The following is a 13,396-nucleotide window of genomic DNA, read 5'->3' as shown; positions in this document are numbered from 1 at the left end:
CTGGGGAGAGAAGCCCGTTTCTCTACTGTCACTGTTGTTCCAGGATAGTGACAAGCTGCATCTGGTGGCAATTAACATGGCAAGTGACAAGCTGCATCTGGTGGCAGGCAATGTGGCAAGTGACTGTCCGCATCCGGTGGCAAGTAACATGGCAATTAACGTGGCAACTGACAAGCCTCATCTGGTCACAGGTGACGTGGCAAGTGACAAGCTGCATCTGGTGGCAGACAATGGTGGCAAGTGACAATCCGCATCTGGTGCCAGGTGACGTGACAAGTGACAATCTGCATCTGGTGGCAGGCGACAGTGGCAAGTGACACGCTCAGGGCTCCCACTGATTCTGCATTATGGTGAGTTGAACTATTTCATTTTATATTACAATGTAATAATAGAAATAATGCGCTTCAATCATCCTGACACCATAACAATCATGGTGGTGGGATGATTGAAGCACCAACACCAGCCATTGCCCCGACAAATTGCCCACGAGAACCTTATTTTCTGGCAGTGCCCCTCCCGAGACTAGACACTAGATCCGCCCCTGCCTCAGGCCTTGGACACTTGCAGCATCTCACTCTCTGGATGCTGTGAGAGAGACTGAGTTCTCTGTGCTCTACAGGGCAGGAACTGATGTATCCTGTCAGCTCTCATTCCCCTCCAGTATATCACTCAGCTCCTCTCACTGCCTGTGTGAGAGATCAGGTTTCCATACTGCAGGAGGCACCTATTAACTCTTTGCACCCCTGCCTCAGCCTGCATGCCAGCCAGCTCTCCTCTTCAGTGACATGGAAATACGGGGCAATTTAGGTAACAGCGATCACAGGTCAATTAGTTTCAGTATAAATCACACAAATAGGAAACATAAAGGGAATACAAAGACACTGAATTTCAAAAGAGCCAACTTCCCTAAACTACAAACCTTGCTAAAAGGCATAAATTGGGATAAAATATTAGGAACAAAGAATACGGAGGAGAGATGGGTTTGCTTTAAGAGCATATTAAATAAGGGCATTAGCCAATGTATCCCATTGGGTAATAAATTTAAAAGAGCGAACAAAAATCCTGGATGGCTTAACTCCAATGTAAAAATGCATATAAAAGCAAAGGAGAAGGCCTTCAAAAAATACGAGGTTGAGGGATCATCCTCAGCATTCAGACTTTATAAAGAATGCAATAAGAAATGTAAGGGTGCAATTAGGACGGCTAAGATAGAACATGAAAGACACATAGCGGAGGGGAGCAAAACAAATCAAAAGAAATTCTTTAAGTATGTAAACAGTAAAAAAGGGAGGACAGACCATATTGGCCCCATAAAGAATGAGGAAGGACATCTGGTTACAAAGGATGGGGAGATTGGAAAGGTATTGAATTTATTCTTCTCCTCAGTCTTCACGAGTGAATCGGGGGGCTTCAGTAACCAAAACTGCAGTGTTTATCCTCATGACACAACACAGGAAGCACCTCCATGGTTAACAGAGGACGGAATTAAAATTAGACTTGAGAAACTTAACATTAATAAATCACCGGGACCAGATGGCTTGCATCCGAGGGTACTTAGGGAACTCAGTCAGGTGATTGCCAGACCGTTGTTCCTAATTTTTACAGACAGTCTATTGACTGGAATGGTACCAGCTGATTGGAGAAAAGCCAATGTAGCACCAATATTTAAAAAGGGCCCAAAAAACATCCCTGGGAATTACAGACCAGTTAGCCTAACATCAATAGTATGTAAAATCTTGGAGGGGATGATAAGGGACTATATACAAGATTTTAGTAATAAGAACGATATCATTAGCAGTAATCAGCATGGATTCATGAAGAATCGTTCTTGCCAAACCAATCTATTAACCTTCTATGAGGAGGTGAGTTGCCATCTAGATAAAGGAAGGCCCGTAGACGTGGTGTATCTGGATTTTGCAAAAGCATTTGACACAGTTCCCCATAAACGTTTACTGTACAAAATAGGGTCCGTTGGCATGGACCATAGGGTGAGTACCTGGATTGAAAACTGGCTACAAGGGCGTGTTCAGAGGGTGGTGATAAATGGGGAGTACTCAGAATGGTCAGGGGTGGGTAGTGGGGTTCCCCAGGGTTCTGTGCTGGGCCCAATCCTATTTAATTTGTTTACAAACGATCTGGAGGATGGGATAAACAGTTCAATCTCTGTATTTGCAGCCGATACTAAGCTAAGCAGGGCAATAACTTCTCCGCAGAAACATGTGCAGCAAAAGTGCCAAACTGCAAACAACGTAGTGTGGGGTGATTCCAATATATGGATATATCAGAAAAGAGTTCATAAATAACCATAAAAGTTCATAAGTATTGATGGTAATAAAAAAGGGTGTCGATGATAATGATAATAATAATCTTCATTAACCGACTGGCGGCTCAACCAGGCTCTCTAGACTCTCACCTCAAGGATGGAAATAACAGGCATCAGTGTATATCTTTCTCTGTTGTGATAACAGCAACGTTCCCCTCTGCTTACTGTCAGGCACCTCAGGGATGGAAACAACTGGCAACAATGTTTCACTGTATTAATAAGGCAGCGTTCACCTCTGTTAGATATCAGGTACCTGTAAAATAGACTGGGAATTTTTTCCACCTAGGCTGTCAAATCAGCAGCACCTCCTCTTTGCTTACCATCAATACTTATGAACTTTTATGGTTATTTATGAACTCTTTTCTGATATATCCATATATTGGAATCACCCCACACTACGTTGTTTGCAGTTTGGCACTTTTGCTGCACATGTTTCTGCATTTTTGCACATGCGTTTGATTTGATTTTTAATGTGATTATGTATTGGGATATATGAATTTCCAGCATGGGTACTTTATTGATGCACTTTATTTAAGATTTGTTATTGGTATACACCCACATATTATTATTATTAGATGTGTATTTATTTATTTAGTTATTTATTTATATGATAGACTATATGCGCGAAATCCTCTTATCCTTATTCTTTTTCTTGAGTGCCATGTGTACACTTTCCGATTTCGCTGCAATCATCCTTGATGTCATCATATAATTTTTTCACTTTTAGTTTTCATTTTTTCACTTTGTGATTGTCACTCTAATTCCTCTGAATCACTTTAGCGCGAAGGATTTTCACATTTAACTTCTCCGCAGGATGTGGAAACCTTGCAAAAAGACCTGAACAAATTAATGGGGTGGGCGACTACATGGCAAATGAGGTTCAATGTAGAAAAATGTAAAATAATGCATTTGGGTGGCAAAAATATGAATGCAATCTATACACTGGGGGGAGAACCTCTGGGGGAATCTAGGATGATAAAGGACCTGGGGGTCCTAGTAGATGATAGGCTCAGCAATGGCATGCAATGCCAAGCTGCTGCTAATAAGGCAAACAGAATATTGGCATGTATTAAAAGGGAGATCAACTCCAGAGATAAAACGATAATTCTCCCGCTCTACAAGACTCTGGTCCGGCCGCACCTGGAGTATGCTGTCCAGTTCTGGGCACCAGTCCTCAGGAAGGATGTACTGGAAATGGAGCGAGTACAAAGAAGGGCAACAAAGCTAATAAAGGGTCTGGAGGATCTTAGTTATGAGGAAAGGTTGCGAGCGTTGAACTTATTCTCTCTGGAGAAGAGACGCTTGAGAGGGGATATGATTTCAATTTACAAATACTGTACTGGTGACCCCACAATAGGGATAAAACTTTTTCGCAGAAGAGAGTTTAATAAGACTCGGGGCCACTCATTACAATTAGAAGAAAAGAGGTTTAACCTTAAACTACGTAGAGGGTTCTTTACTGTAAGAGCGGTAAGGATGTGGAATTCCCTTCCACAGGCGGTGGTCTCAGCGGGGAGCATTGATAGCTTCAAGAAACTATTAGATAATCACCTGAATGACCGCAACATACAGGGATATACAATGTAATACTGACACATAATCACACACATAGGTTGGACTTGATGGACGTGTGTCTTTTTTCAACCTCACCTACTATGTAACTATGTAACTATGTAATTTCAGTATTACAGCCTCCCCAAAGTGACATGCCTCAGATTCTCTGACAGGGTTTCTGTGTCACTTGAGGCAGGAGGCTCCTTCTTATTAACTGTGCATGTCCCAGCACAACCTCTGACACACAGGGTCAACTCCTGGACTCCAGACTCTCCTTCCAGCACTTTCTGCAACCAGACATCAGTCCTCCTACTCTACCTCATTGGGTAAGGCCCCTTTCACACTGAGGAGCTGCGCTTTGCAGGCGCTAAAGTGCTAAAAATAGCGCCTGCAAAGCACCCTGAAAGAGCTGCTCAATGCACTCCAATGTGAAAGCCCCGAGGGCTTTCACACTAGAGCCGTGCATCTTTGGAGCACTGTAGCCGCATCTTTGTTGCGCTGTAGGAGCGGTGTATTTACTGCTCCTAAAGCGCTCCTTCATATTGAAAACAATGGGGCAGAGCTCCAAACCCGCCTGCAGCGGCGCTTTGCGGGCGGTTTTAACTCTTTTTCAGCCACTAGCGGGGGTTAAAACTGCCCCACTAGCGGGCAAATAGCACCGCTAAAACGACGGTAAAGCGCCGCTAAATATAGCGGCGCTTTACCGCCAGCACCTGCAATGCTTCAGTGTGAAAGTAGCCCAAGTATGATTATGGTGTTGTCTGAGATAAGTCAAGTGTAGCTGCCACTGATGCATTTTTGCAGCAGTCCAATCAAATCTTATGTTTACTTTATTGGCTGTCACGCCAGCTGTGGCTGCCACCCCTTCCCTTGATTTCAATGGGCAGGAGCGGTGTATACACCGCTCCTTCACCGCTCCGAAGATGCTGCTAGCAGGACCTTTTTCCCGTCCTGCTAGCGCACCGCTCCAGTGTGAAAGCCCTCGAGGCTTTCACACTGGAGACACAGCAGCGGCTGTTTCGGGTCAGTTTGCAGGCGCCTGCAAACCGCCCCAGTGTGAAAGGGGTCTTAGTACAGGGGATTGAATAAATACATTTTAAAAATGGCACAGTGAGTTCACTGATGTGCTGACGCTGGTGCTTTTTGATACAGAGACATTTGACATATGGAAAGATGGATGGCTGGCGAACTCACAGAATGGGGACCTGTGTGTGTAAACACACAAATCCCGGTTCTGTCAGGAGAGGAGAGACACATTGGGGCTGATTTACTAACAACAATGCTCTGTGCCGGTTCTTACCTCATTTGGTGCACCGGATAAATAATTGATTGAGCATGTGGAACGGCGCACGCAGACGCGCAACACGATAATAAATATGCAAATGCAACTGGTGTTTTCTCATTGATAATAGCGCACGCCCATCTCATTGGATGTGTCTTGTTAGGCAATTAGTAGTTGTTCTCACTTAATTAACCCTTTTGATGCTAATCTCATTCCTATTACTTCTAAAATATCTTTGAAATGTTTTTTTTTTTTCGATTTTCACACAAATATTTCAAAAAACAGAAAAGTGTTTCTAAACCCAATAAATTCATATTTTCAGATCTTGATCTTTAACCACTTGCCGACCGCCTAACGCCTATATACGTGAACAGAATGGCACAGGCAGGCAAAATCACGTACCTGGTACCTGGTCCAATCGGACCCCCCCCCGGTGCCAGCGGCAGTCGGCTTGTGACTGGAAGCGTTCAGAGATAAGGGGGAAGCCATCCGATCGTGGCCCCCCCCTCGCGATCGCTCCCAGCCAATGACAATCATCCCCTGCCTCTGTGTAGTACACAGAGGCAGAGGATGTGATGTCTTCTCTCCTCAGCTCGGCAGTTTCCGTTCCGGCGCCGAGGAGAGAAGACATGTGAGTGCACCAACACACACACACACACACAGTAGAACATGCCAGGCACACTTTACACCCCCGATCCCCCCCCCCCCCCCCGATCGCTCCCCGATCACCCCCAATCACCCCTCCCCCCCCCCCCGTCACACTGACACCAAGCAGTGTTTTTTTTTTTTTTTTTTCTGATTACTGCATGGTGTCAGTTTGTGACAGTTAGGCTCGGTTCACACTGGGACGACTTGTCAGGCGACCTAGGTCGCCTGACAAGTAGCGTCCCGTTCAGTACAATGGAACCGTTCTAATCGGAGCAACGCAAGTCGCTCCGACTTAGAAAAAGATTCCTGTACTACTTTGGGGGCGACTTGGGGCGACTTGCATAGACTTCTATACAGAAGTCTTTATGCAAGTCGCCCCGGCAGTCGTGTGCAGGTTGCCTCGGTGAGGCGACCTGCAAGTCGTGCCACCTCTGGTGTGAACCGAGGCTTACTGTGGTAGGGCAGTTAGTGTTAGCCCCCTGTAGGTCTAGGGTACCCCCCTAACCCCCCCCTAATAAAGTTTTAACCCCTTGATCACCCCCTGTCGCCAGTGTCAGTAAGCGATCATTTTTCTGATCGCTGTATTAGTGTCGCTGGTGACTCTAGTTAGGGACGTAAATATTTAGGTTCGCCGTCAGCATTTTATAGCGACAGGGACCCCCATATACTATCTAATAAATGTTTTAACCCCTTGATTGCCCCCTAGTTAACCCTTTCACCACTGATCACCGTATAACCGTTACGGGTGACGCTGGTTAGTTCGTTTATTTTTTTATAGTGTCAGGGCACCCGCCGTTTATTACCGAATAAAGGTTTAGCCCCCTGATCGCCCGGCGGTGATATGTGTCGCCCCCAGCACCGTCAGATTAGCGCCAGTACCGCTAACACCCACGCACACACCATACGCCTCCCTTAGTGGTATAGTATCTGATCAGATCAATATCTGATCCGATCAGATCTATACTGGTGTCCCCAGCAGTTTAGGGTTCCCAAAAACGCAGTGTTAGCGGGATCAGCCCAGATACCTGCTAGCACCTGCGTTTTGCCCCTCCGCCTGGCCCGGCCCAGCCCACCCAAGTGCAGTATCGATCGATCACTGTCACTTACAAAACACTAAACGCATAACTGCAGCGTTCGCAGAGTCAGGCCTGATCCCTGCGATCGCTAACAGTTTTTTTGGTAGCGTTTTGGTGAACTGGCAAGCGCCAGCGGCCTAGTACACCCCGGTCGTATTCAAACCAGCACTGCAGTAACACTTGGTGACGTGGCGAGTCCCATAAGTGCAGTTCAAGCTGGTGAGGTGGCAAGCACAAATAGTGTCCCGCTGCCACCAAGAAGACAAACACAGGCCCGTCGTGCCCATAATGCCCTTCCTGCTGCATTCGCCAATCCTAATTGGGAACCCAACACTTCTGCAGCGCCCGTACTTCCCCCATTCACATCCCCAACCAAATGCAGTCGGCTGCATGAGATGCATTTTCTTTATGTCCTCCCGAGTACCCCTACCCAGCGAACCCCCCCAAAAAAGATGTTGTGTCTGCAGCAAGCGCGGATATAGACGTGACACCCACTATTATTGTCCCTCCTGTCCTGACAATCCTGGTCTTTGTATTGGTGAATGTTTTGAACGCTACCATTCATTAGTTGAGTATTAGCGTAGGGTACAGCATTGCACAGACTAGGCACACTTTCACAGGGTCTCCCAAGATGCCATCGCATTTTGAGAGACCCGAACCTGGAACCGGTTACAGTTATAAAAGTTACAGTTACAAAAAAAAGTGTAAAAAAAAAAAAAAAAATTGTTGTCGTTTTATTGTTCTCTCTCTCTCTATTCTCTCTATTGTTTTGCTCTTTTTTACTGTATTCTATTCTGCAATGTTTTATTGTTATTATGTTTTATCATGTTTGCTTTTCAGGTATGCAATTTTTTATACTTTACCGTTTACTGCGCTTTGTTGTTAACCATTTTTTTGTCTTCAGGTACGCCATTCACGACTTTGAATGGTTATACCAGAATGATGCCTGCAGGTTTAGGTATCATCTTGGTATCATTCTTTTCAGCCAGCGGTCGGCTTTCGTGTAAAAGCAATCCTAGCGGCTAATTAGCCTCTAGACTGCTTTTACAAGCAGTGGGAGGGAATGCCCCCCCCACCGTCTTCCGTGTTTTTCTCTGGCTCTCCTGTCTCAACAGGGAACCTGAGAATGCAGCCGGTGATTCAGCCAGCTGACCATAGAGCTGATCAGAGACCAGAGTGGCTCCAAACATTTCTATGGCCTAAGAAACCGGAAGCTATGAGCATTTTATGACTTAGATTTCGCTGGATGTAATCAGCGCCATTGGGAAATTGGGAAAGCATTTTATCACACCGATCTTGGTGTGGTCAGATGCTTTGAGGGCAGAGGAGAAATCTGGGGTCTAATAGACCCAAATTTTTTCAAAAAAGAGTACCTGTCACTACCTATTGCTATCATAGGGGATATTTACATTCCCTGAAATAACAATAAAAATGATTTAAAAAAAAAATGAAAGGAACAGTTTAAAAATAAGATAAAAAAGCAAAAAAATAATAAAGAAAAAAAAAAAAAAAAAAGCACCCCTGTCCCCCCTGCTTTCGTGCTTAGGCGAACGCAAGCGTCGGTCTGACGTCAAATGTAAACAGCAATTGCATCATGCATGTGAGGTATCACCGCAAAGGTCAGATCGAGGGCAGTAAGTTTAGCAGTAGACCTCCTCTGTAAATCTAAAGTGGTAACCTGTAAAGGCTTTTAAAGGTTTTTAAAAATGTATTTAGTTTGTCGCCACTGCACGTTTGTGCGCAATTTTAAAGCATGTCATGTTTGGTATCCATGTACTCAGCCTAAGATCATCTTTTTTATTTCATCAAATATTTGGGCAATATAGTGTGTTTTATTGCATTAAAATTTAAAAAAGTGTGTTTTTTCCCCAAAAAATGCCTTTGAAAAATCGCTTCGCAAATACTGTGTGAAAAAAAAAAATGAAACACCCACCATTTTAATCTGTAGGGCATTTGCTTTAAAAAAATATATAATGTGTGGGGGTTCAAAGTAATTTTCTTGCAAAAAAAAATAATTTTTTCATGTAATCAAAAAGTGTCAGAAAGGGCTTTGTCTTCAAGTGGTTAGAAGAGTGGGTGATGTGTGACATAAGCTTCTAAATGTTGTGCATAAAATGCCAGGACAGTTCAAAACCCCCCCAAATGACCCCATTTTGGAAAGTAAACACCCCAAGCTATTTGCTGAGAGGCATGTCGAGTCCATGGAATATTTTATATTGTGACACAAGTTGCGGGAAAGAGACAATTTTTTTTTTTTTTTGCACAAAGTTGTCACTAAATGATATATTGCTCAAACATGCCATGGGAATATGTGAAATTACACCCCTAAATATATTCTGTTGCTTCTCCTGAGTATGGGGATACCACATGTGTGAGACTTTTTGGGAGCCTAGCCGCGCACGGGACCCCGAAAACCAAGCACCTCCTTCAGGCTTTCTAAGGGCGTAAATTTTTGATTTCACTCTTCACTGCCTATCACAGTTTCGGAGGCCATGGAATGCCCAGGTGGCAACCCCCCCCCCCCCAAATGACCTCATTTTGGAAAGTAGACACCCCAAGCTATTTGCTGAGCGGTATATGAGTATTTTGCAGACCTCACTTTTTGTCACAAAGTTTTGAAAATTGAAAAAAGAAAAAAAAAAAAATTTTTCTTGTCTTTGTTCATTTTCAAAAACAAATGAGAGCTGCAAAATACTCGCCATGCCTCTCAGCAAATAGCTTGGGGTGTCTACTTTCCAAAATGGGGTAATTTGGGGGGGGTTGTGCCACCTGGGCATTCCATGGCCTCCGAAACTGTGATAGGCAGTGAAGAGTGAAATCAAAAATTTACACCCTTAGAAATCCTGAAGGCGGTGATTGGTTTTCGGCGCCCCGTACGCGGCTAGGCTCCTAAAAAGTCCCACACATGTGGTATCCCCATACTCAGGAGAAGCAGCTAAATGTATTTTGGGGTGCAATTCCACATATGCCCATGGCCTGTGTGAGCAATATATCATTTAATGACAACTTTGTGCAAAAAAAAAAAAAATTGTCACTTTCCCGCAACTTGTGTCAAAATATAAAATACAACATGCCTCAAAGCAAATAGCTTGGGGTGTCTACTTTCCAAAATGGGGTCCTTTGGGGGGGTTTATGCCATCTGGGCATTTTATGGCCTTCAAAACTGTGATAGGTAGTGAGGAGTAAAATCAAAAATTTACGCCCTTAGAAATCCTGAAGGCAGTGATTGGTTTTCGGGGCCCCGTACGTGGCTAGGCTCCCAAAAAGTCCCACACATGTGGTATCCCCATACTCAGGAGAAGCAGCTAAATGTATTTTGGGGTGCAATTCCACATATGCCCATGGCCTGTGTGAGCAATATATCATTTAGTGACAACTTTTTGTAATTTTTTTTTTTGTCATTATTCAATCACTTGGGACAAAAAAAATGAATATTCAATGGGCTCAACATGCCTCTCAGCAATTTCCTTGGGGTGTCTACTTTCCAAAATGGGGTCATTTGTGGGGGTTTTGTACTGCCCTGCCATTTTAGCACCTCAAGAAATGACATAGGCAGTCATAAATTAAAGGCTGTGTAAATTCCAGAAAATGTACCCTAGTTTGTAGGCACTATAACTTTTGCACAAACCAATAAGTATACACTTATTGACATTTTTTTTTACCAAAGACATGTGGCCGAATACATTTTGGCCTAAATGTATGACTAAAATTGAGTTTATTAGATTTTATTTAGAACAAAAAGTAGAAAATATCATTTTTTTTCAAAATTTTCTGTCTTTTTCCTTTATAGCGCAAAAAATAAAAACGGCAGAGGTGATCAAATACCATCAAAAGAAAGCTCTATTTGTGGGAAGAAAAGGATGCAAATTTCGTTTGGGTACAGCATTGCATGACCGCGCAATTAGCAGTTAAAGCGACGCAGTGCCAAATTGTAAAAAGTGCTCTGGTCAGGAAGGGGGTAAATCCTTCCGGGGCTGAAGTGGTTAAAGGTGACCATACACTGCAATCAGTTAGTTCCAAAAAAAATTAGATTTAGTGCAAGAGCCTGTTTGATTTCCTATAATTTGAATTAATTGTTCAAGTGCGTCTTCCTATTACCTATTTTTCCGAAATATTGAGTTGTACAGAGATTGGCCAATCAGATTGCATAGTGCATGACCATTCTTAAGTGCCAAATTTGGAATGTAGAGACATGACCCACTTGTATTTTCACAAGTGGACACAAGAACCTACATCTAGAGTTACATATTTGTGCAGCACAGTGGTGTAGTGGTTAGCACTTTCACCTAGCAGCAAAAAGGGTGCCTGTGACACCATCTGCCTGGAGTCTGCATGTTCTCCCTGTGCCTGCGTGGGTTTCCTCCCACAATCTAAAAACATGCTGTAAATTGGATCCTGTCTAAATTGGCCCTAATATGTATGAATTTTTTTTTCTTAATTTGTAAATAAGGATCATCTCCATAGTTGCCAACTGTCCCGGATTTCCCGGGACATTCCCGGGACTTAGACTCCATTCCCGAATTTGTGGTGTCCCGGGAAATGTCCTGAGAAATCCGGTTCTTCATGATTTTCCCAGCAGCCACCACCGCTAGAGGTCCGCGGCCGGCGGAGACACTGTCTCCGCCGGCCGCCATCTTAAAGAAGTTCAGGAAGACAGCTGGGGGGGCTAGACGGAGCTCCTGCGTCGCCGCCCACCCTCCGCCCCGCTCCTCTTTGCCCCGCCTACCCCCCCCGCTGCCAGTCTGTTATGGAAAGGGGTGGGGATTCTAGCCATGCGGCCAGCAGACACACTAGGACACCTCTGAGGTGGGGGGGGCGCACCGCTGTGGGAATCTGATGTAAGGGGGGCTCCACTGGGGACACCTGATGTAAGGGGGGCTCCACTGGGGACACCTGATGTGAGGGGGGCTCCACTGGGGACACCTGATGTGAGGGGGGCTCCACTGGGGACACCTGATGTGAGGGGGGGCTCCACTGGGGACACCTGATGTGAGGGGGGGCTCTGCCGGGGACACCTGATGTGAGGGGGGCTCTGCCGGGGACACCTGATGTGAGGGGGGCTCTGCCGGGGACACCTGATGTGAGGGGGGCTCCGCTGGGGACTCCTGATGTGAGGGGGGCTCCACTGGGGACACCTGATGTGAGGGGGGCCCTGCCAGGGACTCCTGATGTGAGGAGGGGCTCTGCCGGGGACACCTGATGTGAGGGCGAGCTCCGCTGGGGACACCTGATGTGAGGGGGGCTCCACCGGGGACTCCTGGTGTGAGGGGGGGCTCCGCCTAGGAACTCCTGGTGTGAGGGGGGCTCCGCCGGGGACTCCTGGTGTGAGGAGGGGGCTCTGCCGGGGACACCTGATGTGAGGGGGGCTCCGCTGGGGACTCCTGATGTGAGGGGGGCTCCACTGGGGACACCTGATGTGAGGGGGGGCTCTGCCAGGGACTCCTGATGTGAGGGGGGGCTCTGCCGGGGACACCTGATGTGAGGGGGAGCTCCGCTGGGGACTCCTGGTGTGAGGGGGGGCTCCGCCTAGGAACTCCTGGTGTGAGGGGGGGCTCCGCCGGGGACTCCTGGTGTGAGGGGGGGCTCCGCTGGGGACATCTGATGTAAGGGGGGCTCCGCTGGGGACACCTGATGCAAGGACGAACTCTGCTGGGACACCTGATGCAAGGACGGACTCTGCTGGGACATCTGACGCAAGGACGGACTGCTGGTGGCAGGCGACGTGGCTAGTGACACGCTCAAGGATCCCACTGATTCTGCATTATGGTGAGTTGAATGATTTCATTTTATATTACAATGTAATAATAGAAATAATGCACTTCAATCATCCTGACACCATAACAACCATGGTGCCGGGATGATTGAAGTGCTAACACCAGGTGCTTGGAGTATCTTTATCTGCTGATTGTTAAACTTTCTAGAATACACATATTTTTATTGTGTAGGATCTGGGGCTGCTGTCCCATCATTTCCCTCTCCCCCTCTCCCCCTTCATCCCTCATTCATCTCAGACTCTAACCACACCCTCTTGAGCCACGCCCATTTAAGCCACGCCCACTATGTCATGTAAACCACACCCACTTTTCACTTTTTAAAATATTTTTCCTAGACCACGCCTACAAACGAATGCCCCACCCCCTAATTATTGTACGGCCACAAAAGTGTCCCACATTTTCTTTTTACAGTGTTGGCAACTATGCATCTCTTCCTCATAGAACTTAGCAGCAGTACAAGCAACTTCCTGTAGGGGTGTGATGTCATTCCTGTGTGCTGGCCACCGCTTTACGAGAACCACATATGCGCATACCTGTGCGCACTCAGCAGTTGCGCATCTAGCTGCAGAAATCCAATTTTTATGGAAATTAATAGTAAAGCAGATGTAGATTTCCAGAACTGGACTAACAAATATTTCTAGTGAAAGGCAACTGGTGTTTTCTATTAAACACGGTCTAAATGGGCCATTGATATGCATCACAGTTGTACTTAAGAATGTGTCTTTGCAAAGTTCAACTA

At 45.7% G+C, this 13,396-nt stretch overlaps 1 protein-coding gene across 1 annotated transcript in view; it reads right to left on the bottom strand.

Annotated features, from left to right (window-relative positions):
- LOC141111890 (uncharacterized) overlaps positions 1-13,396 on the bottom strand; it is a 93,192-nt gene that overhangs the window by 60,882 nt on the left and 18,914 nt on the right. The window lies entirely within an intron of this gene.

This window comes from Aquarana catesbeiana, linkage group LG11 (assembly GCF_042186555.1).
Source record: "Aquarana catesbeiana isolate 2022-GZ linkage group LG11, ASM4218655v1, whole genome shotgun sequence".
Lineage (NCBI taxonomy): Eukaryota > Metazoa > Chordata > Amphibia > Anura > Ranidae > Aquarana > Aquarana catesbeiana.
The sequence above is the reverse complement of the archived record's forward strand: the minus strand, read 5'-3'. Positions and strand labels throughout refer to the sequence as shown.